This window comes from Saccoglossus kowalevskii, chromosome 5, assembly GCF_978046115.1.
Source record: "Saccoglossus kowalevskii chromosome 5, keSacKowa6.1, whole genome shotgun sequence".
Taxonomy (NCBI): domain Eukaryota; kingdom Metazoa; phylum Hemichordata; class Enteropneusta; family Harrimaniidae; genus Saccoglossus; species Saccoglossus kowalevskii.
In genome coordinates, this window is record NC_140645.1 from 25,034,531 (window position 1) to 25,051,447 (window position 16,917).

Here is a 16,917-nt window from a genome sequence, read left to right on the forward strand (position 1 = left end):
ACTGAATGGTAATCAGTTTATCCATTCTACGTATTATGAAAGGTTTCTACGAATTGTTGTCATGTGTGCGGTGACGGCATCTTGTGTGTATATTTATTGGATACGTTTTGGTCTAATAATGTTGTCATAATTGTACAAGGTATCTGATACATGGATTTATGCCATGACAGACCATACATAAAAACAATCATGGTCTCAGAAAATGTTTACATCTTTCGATTGTAAAAACATTCGCTGTCTCTGAAGAGCAAATCCGGTGACCAGTTCCATATTTCTAAATATCGAAAGCCTTTTGTTATTGTTCTGGTAATGTTTATTATTCTGCCGTTTGAACCACCTTCTGAGGGTCTAGGATCTCTATTTTTTGTATGTAGCACCTGTGGTATGTGCTTACCAATATTCATAAAACAAAACTTGAGTGAACATGTGACCTTTTCCGCCATAATTTTCTTCCTTATGTGGTCAAACAATCACTAAAATAGATATAAGTCATAAAATTGCTGTCCGAATGACATGAAGCTTTTTGTGGTCATAGAACTCATCAAATATGCATGTCTCTAATATCTAAAGCACTATTGCATGTACAAACATGGAACTAACGCTATATAGAAGGCACTGGACAAGAGAATTGGTCAACATATTTGTTGACCATATATGGTGAATAACTCATTAAGTATGTATATATCTAATATATCAAGCACTACTGCATACACAAACATAGAACCAATTCTATATTGAAGGCAATGGACAAAAGAAATGACCAATGTTCAATGACCATATATGGTCATAGAACTCTTGAAATATACATGTCTTCAATATCTCAAATATGTACAAATATGGTACTCTTATTGCCACACCCTCCGTACGATTGACTGGTCCCAATATAGTGAACTGGTCATGGTTCACCATATACTGTCACCAATTTACAATAACAGCATCTCCCTACTGTTAGCAAAGTTGTGACCTGTTTGCCATATAATGTGATCTGTTCACCATGCTGTGATAAAATCAACATATATTGTGGTTAATTTGCCAACCGTATATAGTAAAATGATCACAGTACATGTACCCATTATCCTAGATATTACAGAAGAGTAATGTCATAACTGTGTTGCATAAATGCAATTCTAACGCAAACATTCCATCATGCTGCTTGCAGCTATATTTTAATGCTATTTTTGAAATGCTATGTATTGTCAATTGTTTTCAGTCATTTGTTTTGTGTGCTAGGACTTGAAAATCATGTCATTATCTAGCAAATGTCAGTGTGGTTTAGTCTGTTAATCATCATGTAAATCAACTATGGTGTTCAGAAGGTCAACGGGTCACACTAATACTGCAATGTTCATGTAACTGGAACGTAATGAACAACACGCATATGAACAAAATGTGTAAAGTTTTACTGTTTTCATTGAAGGTCGATGAGTTTGGTGAAACCCACCTGCGTTTTGATTGCAGGTGTCATGTGTTCTCGTGAAAATCGTGACCTTGCAACCGTACAAGGGTGCGTATTCGCATGCAAAAACAAAATACTTGGTTGTTATTATGACTCACCATCCCAGAATATAACAAACACCCCAAGGATGCACATTATAAAGTATATCTCTGGTATACTAAAGTATACTAAAAACAATATCGACCACCAAGTTTCTCGTATTTCTCGTGAAAAGATTTGGCTGCACATATCATATACACACTTTTTACAATAAATCAAAGATGCCGGCCAAATTATATGACTGATGAAAAATGGTCTACTTTTCTCGTATAAAGCTTTTTTGCCATAAGCTGAACAAAGCTTTTAAATGAACTGAAATGTTGCATGTACACAGGACACTACATTGCACAACTAATTTCAGGTCCTCAGCTAGTTAGATTTGAAACTAGCCGAGTGACAAGCAATACAAAACTTCAAAACAAGATATTTGCCAAACAATAGGCCGATCGCCATTTTGAATGCTATTTGCATCAGTACCCATGTGTCCACATCTCCAAACATACTTCCACTTTTCTAGCTGTTTTTTTTTCAACAACAAAAAATACTTGATGAAAAAACGTTACATTCAACAGAAAAGTTTCAATAAATTGGGTGAGTAGTAAAAGGAAGTGAGCTGCTGAACAGAAAAAGTAACTGAATAAAGGGGGAACTATGATTAGTATCCGACCCGTCACTGACCTCTTACAACAATCCAGGTACGTAATGCTGTTTTTTTATCTGTATTCATCAATTACTACTGGGTATTGTATCAGCATTGCTATTCAAAGTGGTTGTTAAGCATGTGAAGTTAACAAAGCTGCATAGTTTTTCGAGCAGTTTATTTATGCTTTATCAATATTATTATCTTGAAGCACGATGAATGCCGCAAGGGCTTGTCAGACAACTTACCTTCATTAGTTAAAGAATAACTAGATATTCACTGCTTGTAATATTAATGAATTAATTTTAATAATTTAATTTAATTTAAGAATTAGAGCTGAATAACTACCTGAGAAATCATATATCGCACAAATATTTCACTGCGCCTAGGCTACAAGATCTATAGGAACAAGTTAAAAGTCATGCTATAATATGTTTTCAGGTGAGTGAATTGTATACCTTCATTAATTAAAGCAAAACTAGATATTCACTGCTTGTAATATTAGATCTGTTTAATTTTTTTAAAAGATTCCTCTCATTAATAAATAGCGCCCTCACGCACCAATATTTAGAATGAGTGGTTGGTCAAAAGTTTAATGGTTAGGTGCATCTATTGGCTACGCTTGTTGTACATAAATGCAAATGAATATAGGAACCATTAATGCTGTAGGGTATACTGGGAGGGGTGGAGGATTTCATGTTTGTAATGACTGGTTGTAATGCGCTACTTTGTTGTTTTCAGGATGCAGCCTGATATTTGTTGCTTTCTTGATTGTTCAATTATGGGCTAAAATTTGTGTGGTGGGTGGAAGATGTGTTTATTGTTTGTTTAGTCATTGTTTAGACACCCTGCAGCTTGAAATGATATGGTCCAAATCCAAATTCGATATGGCGGTGTTGAATATCTGTGCGATATGGCTGTGTCGTCTAAAAACATGGCATCAAAATGATTTCAGTTTATTTATTTACTGTTGTAGATCCTGAGAACTAGTCATTGAATATGATGTTGGGAATACATGGTTTTCTGAACAAGTTTTATTAATTATTGCTGGCAATTTTCCAGTATGAATTGGGAGCAAACTGTGACACCAAATCTAGTCGTTGTACTGTTATGCTTCTAAAATATTTTTTTTCAATTGTCTTGAAACAGATTTAAATATAAGGATATGGATTGTAAAATATGAAGATTATATAGTGTCCAACACATTAATTTGTAAATGGCAAATTTATTTTAAAGAATTCAGTGGTAATATTATATTATAAAATAAAAAAAAATAGAAATATTATGTGTATTTTTGTATGTGGAAACTTGGCTGGCCCACCTAAAATTATAAAGAAGTGAGGTCTGCAGTTCTTTTTTTTTATTCGTGAAAAAAAACTGGTATTTTACAAATTGTAAACAATAAAACACTCACAGTGCAAGGCTAGTTCACCAACATATCTATTCTCTTGCTTGAGTGTGAAAGTACATGGTTTAGTGACTACCTCTTATGTTTTTAAATTTTAGAATTTCTTTTTTTTGGGAAGGTTCTTCTATAAAAAAAAGAACAAGGGCGTATTTCACGGTCAGTGTTGTTTACGAAAATATTGGTTTATAATTTGACTTGGCAATTCCTGTCCCAATTAGATATTGTGTGCACATTTTTAATAATTAAAATTAAAGAGACGCTAACACAAATGAAATATTAATTATTTTATTATATAACCTGCACAAAAGTAATCAATAATTTTCCTTGCTAGAATGATGTGTAACTCAATTGAGAACTCTGATAAAGTTCCATTTTTACGCAATCTGGAAAGTTCGAATTACTAAATGAAGTACAGGACGATGAAGCTGAAATATCCAAGAACCAACACATACCAAAACTATATCATAAAAGTGAATATTTGTGGTGTATTTTAAGTCTAACCGAACTGGAAGTGGAAATGTGTTAGTACTCTAAATATCTAAACATATTTTTAGTATAAGGTAGTAACAACTTGTCGATAATTATGGGATTATTTGTAAGCATGAGATTGTTATGTTAATTTCGTTCATTAATGGGAATACTGTGTGATGACGCTATCGTCAAGGCCTAGCTGATTCATACTCCTATTGGCGATCCGCTCCACTAGAATTGTCCTGAAAATCAAATTTTCTGTGTGTGATTTCCAGTGTTTTCACGCATTAATTCTTCTGTGATTTTATTTGGCTTAGCCGATTTCCCCCAAACTTCGTAGGTAGGTCACACATTCACCATAGTTATTGAGAAATATCTGAAAACAAATTTTGGACCTCCATTGCCATAGCAATAGCCAAAAAACTGATTTTTAGATGGCTTTGCGCCAAATATATCTCATCATACAATTTTGAGATAAAAATCCTCAGACATAGCTCATTCTACTCAGATTGAGTGTGGGCACACAGTTACTATTTGAATTGTTACTATTTGAACCGAGAAATTGGACCCCAAACTTGGGGTAACTGTTCACCAGGAATGGCTTTATAACTCTTCTGTTATTTTTTGGCTGAGCTGATTTGGTTCAAACTTGGCAGGCAAGTCACACCTTCATTCTAGTTAGGTTGTAAAATCTGAAAACAAATTATGGGCCACCTTTTTTATTGCAACAGCAAAAAAACTGATTAAAAAGCACGGACATAGCTCACTTTACTCAGCTTGAGTGTGGGCATAAGTTTACTTGTTTTTGTATGTCTATTTTCATGACAGAGAAAATTGACCTGAAAGTTGGGGTAACTTTTCACCGGCAACAACTTTTAACTGCTCTGAGATTTTTTTCTTGGCTTGGCTGATTTTGACCATACTTGACAAGCAGGTCGTACCGTCACTAATTGAAAAAAACATTGGGCCACTGCTGCCATGGCAACAGCCAAAAACTGATTTTTGAATACTTTCGCCCCAAATTTATTACCTCCTACCAGTTTTGTAATAGCAGTGTTCAAATAATCATGCTTTTTATTTTAGTTACGTTGTGCACTGTTAAGATACCACTGGCGCCGACATTGTTACACCGTATCAACGTAACCCCAACACAACTTTGAACTTTGATTGAACTGTAAATGCTGCTTTCATTCTAGAAAATACTATCGCAAAACGGATGGAAATATTAAATGTAACAGCAGAATACGTCCTAGTATTAAACACAGTGACTTCTAAAGACTGATTGGTTTATGCGAACATCGTATACAGGGCCCATTTAGTTATAACCTGACATTAGTTTCACGTTCATGTCCTACCATCGAAACAGCCAAAAACATGTTGCTTGTTTTTGAGTGGAGTGGATCGCCAACCAGTCTACTGGCTTGTTTGAATATTTTTATCCCGTCCTAAGGGAACATTTTGACTCTTGAGGGAAATGAAAATCAGTTGATTTGAGAGTGTCACAATAAGCAAAGGAAGTAAATCGTTTTTATGCTACGAAAAAAATGAAGACCTTGAACATACTTTTTGGACTTTAGTATAACATAATTTTTGTTTGATTACCTAATGTTTTTAGGTCAATTTGCTGCAAGTTACAGAGCACATACCTAAGGGGCCGTCCCTCAGCAAGTAATGAAGCAAAGGCATTTTCGATGTCGAAATCGCGAAACTCAACCTCTTTACGCAAACTGGGAAGTTCGAATTACTAAACGAAGTACAGAACGACGAAGATAAAATATCAAAGAATCAACACATACCAAAAATTATATCTCAAAAGTGAATATTCGTGGTGTAATTTAAAGTCTAACTGGACCAGAAGTGGAAATTTGTTAGCACTCTAACTATCCAAACATATTTTAGTATAAGGTAGTAATCAGGAGCTTTTCCCATAAATATGCAGAATTATGTTGTATGCTGCCCTCTATGTTTTAACAGTTTCCATGCTGTGATTTCGTTTTTATCGTGCCGGTCAAGCCTATGAATTATAGGAAATAATTTATAATAGTTTTCAGTCAGATCCTATTCAATGAGATAAATAGTACAATTGATCCCAACATAAATCGTGTCTATGCTGGAAATCTCTGTTAGTAGATAGTTGTTCATTTCATGGGGAATGACACTGCGTTAGCATTCAGTGTTACTGGTTGGCGACCTAGTTGTACAAATGTTCATCGTAGTGTTGTGAACACAGGCGTTGTGTTTGGGGATCGGGGAGCTTTGTCTCGCTTGGCTGGTGTCACTTACACGTAGGGGTACCAGATTCGACCCAAATGAATACACATTAGTTCATTACAGACAGTCCAGCTTTATTCACACAAACAGTCATCCGAGGTAACCCCTCGCTGTACCGTTCTCTCGTTCCCCCCCTCACTATATTAAACGCTAAGGCATGGCGGAGTGAACATGCGATCAGCCAATCGCTGCAGTCGTTGGCATGATCACGTCATTACCAGGATGTGTCTCACGGTTTCGTTTTCTTTTTTTCCCTTTTTTTTATTTTACGGTTAACGCCTTGCAAAACTCAGGTAAACAAGACACACCTACTGCATTTGGACTGCACCTAAATAAATCACTGGAAAAACACCAAGATTAGAACATATACCTTAGAAAAGATTAGAACATCCAAATACACACAGAATAACCCCACAGGTACACAGCCGCTAAGTTGTAAACAAAAGACCACACGTTAGTCTAACCTTTGACCAAGGTGATCATGCCCCCAAACAGGGAACACCCGAGAAAAAAAAATATTTAAAAAAGTTCATTGGCTCTTGCAAGGCATTTAAATTGATTAGTGGCATGAGACCATAGCAGTGATACCAGTTACGGTACGATAGCCATTTCCACATGTCATTTATAAATATAGACGGCCTTGAGAAGGTCACGTAAAACATCGTCTGAGCAGGCATAGTAGATTTGCATAGTGTTTTGAAAGGTCTTCGGCATATGCACACCGCGCACATATATTCGCAATACATATTCTCCATATATCATACAGATAATAATTATTAAGTTCGAATTAACGCAATCTCAGACATTTTTCCATCCTTGCAGTTTATTTTCGAATCAAACACCCCAACATTGACGCGTATTATCCACATAGCATCGCCCGTCCTGGCCCCTTGGTCAAACTCTATATATCCTCAAAACGTATTTATCTAATTGAACTCAGGCAAAAAAAAATGCAGGACTGATATTTGTCACACTATTATATAATGATTGAATGAAATCAGAATGAAGCTTGTAATTACAAGTGTTATGTAAGCTAGCTCTCCCAGTGAAAATAATTGGGAATAACAAACAGTATTCTACATAGGGGCCATCATGTTTTGATACAAACTTTATCTGCCGAAATGTACTATTCTGCCCTGACCCATGACAAAGTGAACAATATTGCAGCAAACCATGCCATCTGCTACACTTGTCAAATGAAGGATTTATGATTTTGTTTTTCATGGCCATGGTCCTGTGGAACAATCTACTGATAAAGCGGGGAAGTCGTCAACTGCGCATGCGTCAGATGGCCATAGCCTGTCATTGTTTACAAACTAGTGTCTACCCATGAGCCTTAGCTTTTTTTACGCGCGTAGTTATCGTCGCTTGGTACTCAATTCCCGCGCGTGTGCAGTAGACGGCCCTCCCGCTTTAATTGATTGTGAGCAGTTAACCAAAGCCTCACTATGATTTATACATGATTTTGAACATTACTGACCAGTATATTTGCATCACTATATTCCCGGGACATTTCTGTTGTGACTTGTTCGTCCCTGTTCGGACGAAGTCCGAAAACTGGGACTTATAATTTGGTCTCCGTGCGTCCGTGCGTCCGTGCGTCCGTGTGTCCGTGCGTCCGTGCGTCCTTCCGCAGTCATATCTCAGAATCCCTTGGACCGATATCGTTCATTCTTTGCATGTGCCTAGTACTTTATGTGGGACATATGCACATGCAGTGGTTTAGTGATTAGATTCAAAATGGCCGACTGGCAGCCATCTTGTTTTTTGAAAATGTTGTATTTTGGACATGCTTTGTCAGTTTTCATTCAAACTTGGTACATAGATTATACATGTTAGGATACATGTCCATGATGATTTATTTCACAATTGGATCAAAGATGGCCGACTGGCAGCCATCTTGTTTTTTGAAAATGTCGTATTTTGGAAATGCTTTGTCAGTTTTCATTCATATTTAGTACATAGATCATACATGTTAGAATACATGTCCCCGACCGTCCGTGAGTTCCTGAGTCTGTCCGTCCGACCGTCCGTGTGTCCGTCTGTCCGTGCGTCAGTCTATCCAATGTCATATTTCAGAATCCTGTGGACCAATTCTGTTCATTCTTTGCATGTGCCTAGTACCTTATGTGGGACATATGCACATGAAGTGGTTTAGCGATTTCGATTCAAAATGGCCATCTTGTTTTTTGAAAATGTTGTATTTTGGACATGCTTTGTCAGTTGTCATTCAAACTTGGTACATAGATTATACATGTTAGGATACATGTCCATGACAATTTATTTCGCAATTGGATCAAAGATGGTCGACTGGCAGTCATCTTGTTTTTGTTTTTTTATGCGGTATCTTGGACGTGCTCTGTCCGTTTTCATTCAAATTTGGCACATACATGTACTTTATACATGTTAGGATGCATGTCCATGACAATTTGTTTCAAAATCTGGTCAAGGATGGCCGATTGACAGCCATCTGACTGTTTGGCCTTACTACTATATTACCACAATTTATGTACCATTTTCATTCGTATTTGGCACATACATCATACATATCAGTGTGTTGCATAATCAGATCAAAGATGGCTGAATAACGGCTGTTTTTATTTTGGCCATATTACTATGACACGAAACACGTATTTTGATGTAAATAAACAATCTGTTGTATACGCTACTTGGAACTCAAGTTTCAAGGACACGCTCGCTACATCCCCTCCGCTTTAATATGACGAGCACAAAGAGAACTTAACGGGGACTGTGTCATTTTCAATGACTTGTTTTAAAACCGCGATTTAAGCAAAACCGGCCGGGTCAGCTGTCCCTCCTTGCCTAATATGTCATTTTGGCGGTGGATTTAATATTTGCGTAAATTATGAAATAGGAACTTCTGTGTTAAAATACGCTCACGATGTTGGCCCAACACCTACCATAACGCAGGGACGTCTGTAGAATATTTGTCAATTTTCTGAATACAAGCAATTTCTCCCACTATACCAAGTCGATATAAATTAGGTCAATCGAGGTCAACCTTGGTCAAGTCAGATGCGGTCCGTGACATGATAATCTCAGACATGATAATAAAATCGTGGCTGTTATTGATCTTGTATACATCTGCATGCAATATACATAATTTCACACAGAAATACGAATAAGAACTTACTCGTTATATCATTCAACATTTCTTGCATGGCCTTTTATGGTCACTTTTCAGTTATCTCAGTTATTAATTATATAATTATGTTATTAAAGGTACACCAAGGTGTATGCATGTATGAGACATAGTTTGGTTGCACTTGTGGACTCTTAGATTTTAGAACCGCGTCAATAACAGTTTTCAGTTATCAGATTAAGGACAATGATGAGTTGTACCCACATAGAGTACATATTAATTTAGTTGTTTGCAGATGTTCCATGTATTATTTTAACACGGGTATTTTATAATTGAATAACAGGGACTGTGACATTCATGTCTTGTTACATACAATGTCACACGTGGCTAAGCAATTTAAACACTCGCTATTTTGCGTTGTCATTACTGATGTATTGCAGTTGTTTTAATATTATGGACAATTATGTTCTCGTCCATGGTCGCAATACAGGTTAATTAATAATCTCAAATATGTCAAATTTGTTCTCAGTGCAAAGGGCGCTATGTGGCTGGTGTGGTATATTTAAGGTGGGTTTAACCCACCAAGCCAGCACAGAGAGTAGAGCAATTGTCACAATTGTGTCAATGTAGTGCTCTAAGAAAATATGCTGTGTGTGTATATTTATATACGTAGATGCAGTTTGCTTTGATTGAGTCAAATTCACTGGCTTCGTACATACAGGTATACCGGTTTACCAGTTTCTAGTTAAAATTTAGCCGATCCTATGACCCAAGACACAGGGACATTTGCCACATGCCACAACACTAATTCCCAAGTGCCTTAGAACAGGTAGTCGGATCTATTGGCTGAAGCTTTTGTTTATATGGAAATGGTCATGGTGAATGGCAAACTGGGTGGTCAAACAGTAATAAAAATAAGCACAGGCTCACTCCGCCCACCCCAATCAAAATTAAATGGCTTATGGATAACAATTTTCAATTTTAAACTTCTATGCTTTTGTATCCAATCGTGGGGATCCCAGGACAACCGCATGGATTTGCCTAAAAACAGCAGTTCAAACCGATCCCAATCACACCCTCCGAGCTGTTGTTTATTTTTAGGATTGACAGAGTTATTTTTACGTAGATTTGTCATAACCAGATAGCCCCCACGGAAAAAAATATTGGGGTCTGGATTTCAAAATGTTTAAGGGGGAGCATGCCCCGGACCCGCTAGTAAGGTCGCGTCTTCGGCGCAAGACTGGTGAGCTGATCTCGCCCCTCCATGCACAATTTCGTACCGCCACCTCTGCCTCAGGCTGCGACGTCCAGTTCGCCTTCACACTGAAAAAGTATAATACTACGTGGGTGGGGCGTAGTAGAAACCCGAGTGTATGCAAGACCGAGCATGGAAGGTACCTTCCATGGACCGAGTTAAAGCACGGTTGCTAGAAGAGCGGTTAAGAAACTCGTTATGCTCGATATGCTAATTACCATGGACTTCACTTGACCTTAACCTTAGTTAAACTACATGTTTAAAGGGCAGTCGTCGTGCCGCATCCAGAGTGATATGGGACTCATAGCGACGTATACAACACGTTTAAAATACATTGTTTATTTACATGAAATTCGAACACGCGCTGCGCGACGACCACCGCGCTTCAATCCTTTACACCGACCCTCAGACCGAACATGCTCACGCCTGTTCCTAGCTGACGTAGGGCGACAATTTTCACAATAAAATGCACTGTTGCCCTATTTTAAACATCGCGCTCAGCTTATCGGGGAAAAAATCATAATACACAATTGTAATATCTGAGTTACGTGCTTTGCGTTGGTTGATGGGACCAGAAAGTGGAGTTCCGGCAGACCGTTCTTGAAGAAACGTAAACAGCTTTACCGATGTCGTCATTGTCGGACAATTTCGCACGTTTTTATATTCAGTCCCGCCTCTTGGTCAACTTTGAAAACAAATTTACTCTTCACTTTTTACCCACCCAGGAATAGTGGGCTCACCCACTGCTTGATCACGTGCAACCCTTAACTTGGGTTCACCTCTTCTTGACACGGTCGATTGCTGTTAGTTTATGCCGTACGAACGGGCTGGATAGCTTTCGCTTTGACAATCACAATCTTTATTACCCGCTAATGACTATATGCAAATTTTAATGCACGATGTACACACAAATTCACACCCTATTATTAGCGGGTAACGAAGATTGTGATAAAGCAAAGAGTTGTTAAAGGGGAACCGCTCAATCCCATGGATTGCACCAAAGAATTATGGGACACCATTGTCTATGTTGCTTACAATGTTAATCTATCTTTTGTTATCCATTGTTATTTTAATCCAGAAAGTAAATTTGTTGTGAAATTAAGCCTAACTGGAAGGTGCCCCTTTAAACAAAAATTATGATAAAGACTGAGTGGTATAAACAAAAATCAGTGATTACTTGAAATCAATACCAGGAAGGGGGGGGAGTTATATAAGATTTTACTATTTAAAAATTTATTGGAAAACATAAGTTTGTTCAATTCCCTGTGTCGTTGGTGATAACGCAACCAATCGTATTCATATGCGTTAGCCCTATAATGGAAAGAATAATCTACTTACCTGTGCCAACCAGTTATCTGTTTAAATCCTAATGGCGTCTCTACACGAGAGTCTGACGAGCGACGTGCTTTTGAAATAAGTATTAAGATGTTATTTTACCCACAGAACGTTGCGAATGTATAGAGTGGTTATTGCTGTCGGCAACATATGTCTATTGAGGGAGGCGTCAGATTGTAAAACTTTCCTTCGGTAGTCTGGAAACGTTGTCTCAATTTTGCTCATTACATTGGAATGTCATGAAGAAAGGGGCCAAAGCACATTCGTCTTTGTGGTATCTATTGATGTAGGGCAACGCCATTGTCCATACATTCACTCACAGTCCCTCTATCACCGGTCTGGCAACGACAGACCATCTTTTGTCTCTATCCGCGTACGCGTAAACAGATTATTCACACCAACGATAAGCAGCGATGGTTTGCGGAAAGTTGTTGAATATTCATAAGGGTCAGAAAAATCCCAGCATGCAGAGAGTTATGCAGATTTGCATTTGCGCAGTTAGTTTTGTGGAGGTCATTCAGAATCAAAACAAACTAGCGATTGAAGCCATGTGGAAGTCTTACGAAGATTACATCGAGTTCAACGATGTTAACGTTGACTGGGATTTTGTTTTGGAAGATGTCCGCTTTTCTGAAGACGATCTGACACAAGATACCAGTGCCGATATTGTTTCTGACATTCAAAGTCAAGATGTCCCGATCGCACATTCGTCTTGTGAAACCACCCACTCAGGAAATCCAAGACCGAATAACAGAAATGATCAACGAGTGTTTTATTCATGCCCGTCATGCGATAAAACTTTCAAAAGTGCTAGTGGATTTAGAGGACATACTAAGGTTATCCATGGTCAAAATCTAAAAGGTATTTTTGATTCGTTCTTATATTTTCAATTGTTGGATATATGCGGGATTGTTGATTGCGTCACAGTGCTATTTGATACAGGAAGCATGTTGTTGCGTTAATGTCCGATGCGATGATAACATAAATATATTTAAAATGTTAAATTGACAATTACCAGTTTTTATTAGATGTCGACACTAAAAATCTCTTGGTTGAATACACATTTATATAGAATAGACTTATTTCTACAGTATGTGCAAGTAGTGAACGCGAGGAAGTAGCTTAGACGTGCGAGACACGAACTGCTGTCTGACAACAATATGCATCGTTTCCTGTGTTTGAAAGTTCCGTAACCAATTGTCATGTATCATAAAGGAGGAACACAACTTTTGTTTTATTTTTGCTTTTAGCATCTCAATATAAATCGACAAAAGACATGAACGCCGATCAGCAATGTGAAGATGTACCAGGTGACTAACATTGATATTATTTTTTCAATACATGTAATTAAATGAGTTAAACTTAATACTAAACAATTTCATATGATAACAATTCATTGCTTCATTTTTTAGGTTCAAAACACAACCACTCCACCACCAAACAGTCAAAACCCAAGCCAGGTAAAGAATGAATTTTCTTGTTTTATCAGATTTGACCATTAAATAAATCTGCCAGAATTATTTGACCAATAAATTAATCTGCCAGAATTATTTGGCATGGACTATATAGTCTGCCAGATAATCACATGATAAAAATGAATTCAAACTGGGTAAGGAATATTAATGCTACACTGGGACACGATCCAATTAAAATAAAAAATGATCACAATATGAAAAGACATTTTAGCATTTTTTAATTTTGAATATGCACTTGCCCTTCACGCCAATTGATGTATGCATGGAATTTGTGTAATTTACCTATGATTTGTTTTCACCCATAATTCCCTGTGCATCAAATGCTGATTTTGTGAAATTATTTTATAGGTTTCTCCAGGTCTGCTCCTGTCTATACAGAGCAGAATTTAAAAGACAATTTGGCAGAATTAGTTCATCTAGCACTAGTGGAAATGAGAGAAGATGACAATCTTAAGGTAAGGCCTAAAAAAAAAGTGGTGTGTTTCCGGTAACCCGACCCTACCTAAAAATACGTCCTGATCCTAATTTTTTTTTTCAACATATATAAGATTTTAATTTATTACACAGTTTAAATTTAAAAAAAAAAAAAAAAAAAACTTGCTATTTGATGCTATTTGACGTTTCGTCTCGTCCCGACTTCCGATGGTGTTTGGAAATGTGTGGTCGATGATACGTCTTGTAGCCAATCAGCGATCGCATACCACATCACGTGCCACCATTTTACCTATTTTTAGATTCCAAAATGGCCGCCTCCAGTGCAAGTGCGGCCGTCGTTTGTGCGATAAAAAATGTATGTTCAAAGCACAATGTTCGGACATCGAGGTCGTTTATTTCTCTAACAACTGAAACTTTTGAGGATTTAGAAGATTTGTACGCATGTACGGGACAATCGTTCTGTGAGTTTGCGTTAGCAGAGAACGAACATGGGCCGTGAACAAAAATCGGAAACGCGGACTCGATGTTCAAATCGCCCGTGCCGAGCGTTGTCAATTCATTTGGGACTAAATTCATAAAGTTCACTTGTGTCCCTGAGCCGGACAGCACGATGTGTTCGGGACTTGATAAATGCACAGAACCCGCATCGCCATAGACGAACAATCCATTCCAAGTACTGATGTCTGCTTCGACTAAGAAAAAGTCTCTACCATTGATCAAAACCACAAAGTACGTGTATAAACTATGGCGCTCTTATAAATAACGTTCGGTATTTATTTTTTACCTGTATTCAGGAAATATAAATGAGTTACTTTTAATTTGTAACTGAATTTGACAATCCATTAAATTTTAATATAAAGTGCTTACAAATTATTCTGTCCAATTATAAGATTAATTAGGCTTCGTTATTCCGGGAATTTGACGTATTTATGTGTACCTATATATATTTGCAAACTTTATTATAATGTAAAAACGGTGTGTTTTATAGCAATAAATGTTATAAATAGTCTTTTTTTAATTGATTTTATACAACTGTAAAAAATTAGAATAGCATAATTATATATTTTGTATATCCTAAAAACAACACACTTGCAAGTTGTAGGTCAATTTAATATTTGTTTACAGTTCGGACGTGAAGAATGCAGCAGGTATACATTTTGTATCAAGGAAAGATGACCTGCATGCACCAGTGAAGGGTATCTCCCATGCTGCACGAGACTCTATAAATAAATGAACATTGAACATGGAAACTTGAATAAAACTTGAATATCTTTGAAACTTGTCTTTTTTCACATTCTATTTAGTTGGCCTCAGTTGAACTAGATATCAACAATTGTCCTCAATGGCTGTTTTTGAATTCTGAGATCAACAAGATCCATTGAGTATGATACTTGATATCTTGGTGGTGTCATTAATTTGAAACTACAAATGTAACTAATATCAGTTGCCCATGTGAGCAATTTTGAACAATAGAAAGTTTTATCATCTCAAAATATAAATTCAATTAATATTTGGGCATTGAATAAAGACCCAGATATATTCATGCTAATTATATTTTTTCAGCAAATTGTATTTCAACTTGTCGAAATTGTTTGAATGCAAAAAAAAAAGAAGATTAATAAAAAAAAAGAAATCTGACCTACCCTACCTATTTTTTTCTAGCTCGTTACCTGAAACACACCTTTTTTTTAGGCCTAAATGGAAGCGTCAATGGTCATGCAGTTGCTGCGATGGCACATCAAATCGCCAGTAAATTGGAGTCAGGATTGCTGTCTTTGCCAGAGAATCTGATAACTCAACTGTCCGCACAACTATGGGAAGCAGTGACGTCAGGAGATAAAGCGAAAACGTATTCAGCCTACAATGAACATGTTTGGACTGGGTTTTATACAATTTTAATCAACAAAGCCATGACACAGTCTTTAATTAATGTTTGCAAAGTATGTTTTATTGATAATGCCCAACGTGATGAACACACTGCTTTATTGAAGCCAATGAGTGCCGATGAAGAGAAAGCTCTTCGCTACTTTTCCGGTTACATACCATACAAGTTAAGATTGAAATACTCTAGAGGCAAAAACAGCAAAAGTCAAGCCTATGTCACAGTGATTGATGATATGAAAGATACTTGCCACAATAATGTATGTGAGAGTAAACAGTGGGTTCAAAAGCAAGATAGGGGGGATTATTTCAGGTTTCTGGATCAACTTTCTTACTTTTTAAAGAAATTGAGTCAATTTGTCGAACTCGGCTGACAGACGACCATGTTGCTTCATACAATAGACAGAACATTCAAGCTCCATTGGTAAAACAAATTTTAGGGCGACAGAAAATACATCAAATATGGTCAAGTGTTGCACGAATGGCAACAACAGAGGAGGTATCCAACTCGCTTTTGTCGGCTCTTTGTGAATATCAGATGTTCTTCGTTCGCACGTAGCATAGTAGAGAACTACAAACGTAAAAATAAAAAAAACATCTGAAGGGATCAAAAGGCTTAAGACAGTCTCTGGTTTGAGATGGCGGTAAATTTCGACAGAATCATATTGGTAATTTTTATCATTTTTGTATTTGTTTTATTACACTATTAACATTGTAAATAAAAAGCGAATTTTAACAATAAAATTACTCATTTAATTTTTTTAAATTTGCTTATTATCGTCTACTGCGCTTGGAGAGTGGTGTATCATCAATAACCTGTTCCATTGGCTGGCGTTTGAAACGTCCAGTGTTACCAGTAACACTCTTAAGGTGGTGTGATTTCTGTATCCTTATGCTGTTTTCTTGATAACCAAATGCACTCACAGTCGTATCATTGTTAGCCCCTCCTCTGTGCCGGTGTTTGCTAAAGTGTGCCTAAAGGAGGTCTTGGCAAAATCGCTCACTTAAAATAAACTGCACTCCTTGTCCAAGTAGGTAGCGAGCAACATCAACAAAGGAGTTTACTACAGAAAAATAAATTGGAGAAAATGATGAGTTTGGAAAACAAATACTTTTATTAGAAGTACATATAAACAAAAACAAAATAT

General features: G+C 37.0%; 1 protein-coding gene across 1 annotated transcript in view; it reads right to left on the reverse strand.

Moving 5' to 3' along the window:
- The window catches only part of LOC146745925 (alpha-N-acetylneuraminide alpha-2,8-sialyltransferase-like), a 68,074-nt gene extending 55,928 nt beyond the window's left edge, over positions 1-12,146 (reverse strand). The window contains exon 1 of the mRNA XM_085499269.1: positions 11,982-12,146. The gene's annotated coding sequence lies outside the window, so the exon portion shown is untranslated. The remainder of the gene's footprint in view (positions 1-11,981) is intronic.
- Between the last annotated feature and the right edge of the window lie 4,771 nt (positions 12,147-16,917).